General features: G+C 48.9%; 1 pseudogene; it reads right to left on the bottom strand.

Annotated features, from left to right (window-relative positions):
* Positions 1-828: 828 nt before the first annotated feature.
* Positions 829-1,398, bottom strand: LOC123848959 (acireductone dioxygenase-like; annotated as a pseudogene).
* Positions 1,399-1,913: the final 515 nt, after the last annotated feature.

The following is a 1,913-nucleotide window of genomic DNA, read 5'->3' as shown; positions in this document are numbered from 1 at the left end:
TGCCAGACAACGTGTCCGCGTCTGTCTGCATTTGTCACTGGGACTGTCACCATTACTCCACAAGCAGGTGTAAACCTTTGACTATGTTGGCATGGCTTCCAGTTTATGCCCACTTATTTACACACTGAAACGCATATTATTTTATTAGAAACTCTTTTCTTTTTATTTCTCTTCTGTTCACAGCTGGGGCATTGTAACTGTTGTTTTAATGAGGCATTATCGGTCCATATAGTAACAATAAATTTTATTTCACCGTAATGGTGAGGGTGTTACAAAGCATTTATTTATTTATTTTTAAATTAAGGCAGCCACTTTATTTTGAACAAGAAAGTGACATAAGCAACTCTGAGTATGGCCCCACTAGGATGAGAGCTCGCGCCCTCCCCCCTCCCCCCTCCCCCAAACGACAGCACTCCCCACCCAGTTTGGGGAGAAAAGTATCTTCTGTCTGGCCAATCCTGCCATCTACTATGACACCTTCTTACAAGGCAGGCACTGCATCGACTGGCATCTCCTAACAGTCGAAGAACCGGGTCCAGATGGAGCAGCTGGGCACTTAGATTCGGGGAGATGGCTCTCATTTGGGGTCAAGTCCAATACGCACTAACACAGGGCTGCGGACCACTGATCTTCAATTAGATAAAGTGAATGTGATTTGCCCACATCCCCCCAGTTGCTTCCATGTAAAAATCACTTTTATAATAAAACTTTCACGAAAACATACTCTGATCGAATCATCTTGCAAAGGACAGTTCACCTAGCCCCAAGTCGACAATATAAAAGCAAGGAGAAAGGACAAGCTCTCTGCTGGGATCACATTCAGGACATTCACAAAGTGCAAAGGCCGGGGCCGGGGGGGGGGGGGGGCGGGGGGGGGGGCGCCGCGGCGCGGCCAGCCCCAAAACTTCCACCTGTTGCCCCCTGAGCCTCCAAATGGTCAGCTGGCCCTGTGTACGCTGTCCACCCCGGTTTTCCCCCACACAGCCGCAGTTCTCTTCCCCCAGCGTAAAGCGCTGGTAAATCCCTGCAGGAAGAGTTACCATGTCTCTTTTCCATGAAAATGCGATCCGCTTGTCCTCTTTTCCTCTCACGTCAAAGAACCCCCTGCCCTGCAAGACGTAGCGGATCACCTGATCCAGGTGCTAATGTTCCTCCTAGAGCACCTTCATCTCCTCTTCATGATTTTTGGTCGTTTATCTTTGCATAGGGCTATTATGTCTGTCCAGGAGTAATTTCTCTCTTTTCGGATCTTTTCTCGTTCTGGATCATTCTCATATTTGTCGGCACCCAGCTTCCAGTAAAGAACCATGAGCCGCTGCGCAGCTGCGCCAGGCTGACTGGGTGACGCGGCTCCGGGCGGTGGGGCCGCCTCGGACGGTTGCTGGATTCGTTCACGTGTCAAGTCTGCACTGTGATCTGGTGCAGGTGCCTCGAGCACCTGCCTGCACCATCGCCCGCCCTTACCCCGCTGACCCCGCGCAGTCATCTATGGGAGGCGGCGGAGGAAGAGCCGCTAAGCATTTATTATAAAAAGGAGTTACTGACCCCAATTAGAATGTCTAAAATTGGAAAGACTGACCATAGTAAATGTTGGTGAACATGTGGTCCTTATCTTTTAATACTCAGCTCCAGCGTCACCTCCTCTAGGAAGGCTTCCTTGATGTATACTCCCTTCTGGGCCTAGACTAGATTAGATACCCCTACTCCTGTGTTCTTAGGTCATCCTCTTAATGCCCCCCCCCCCCCCCCCCCGGCCTTTTTTTTTACTGCATGTAATTATCTGTTTGTAATTCTCCTTTTGCTTTAGACTGGGAACTTTTCAGGACAGGGTTGTGTTTCATTTATCTCTACTTTAGCAGAACCTAGAGAATAATTGACACATAGTAGGTATGTAATAAATACCGGATCAACTG

Source organism: Mirounga angustirostris, unplaced genomic scaffold (assembly GCF_029215605.1).
Source record: "Mirounga angustirostris isolate CCGP_5_RB_7025 unplaced genomic scaffold, mMirAng1.0.hap1 SCAF_2, whole genome shotgun sequence".
In the NCBI taxonomy this organism is placed as follows: Eukaryota; Metazoa; Chordata; class Mammalia; order Carnivora; family Phocidae; genus Mirounga; species Mirounga angustirostris.
The sequence above is the reverse complement of the archived record's forward strand: the minus strand, read 5'-3'. Positions and strand labels throughout refer to the sequence as shown.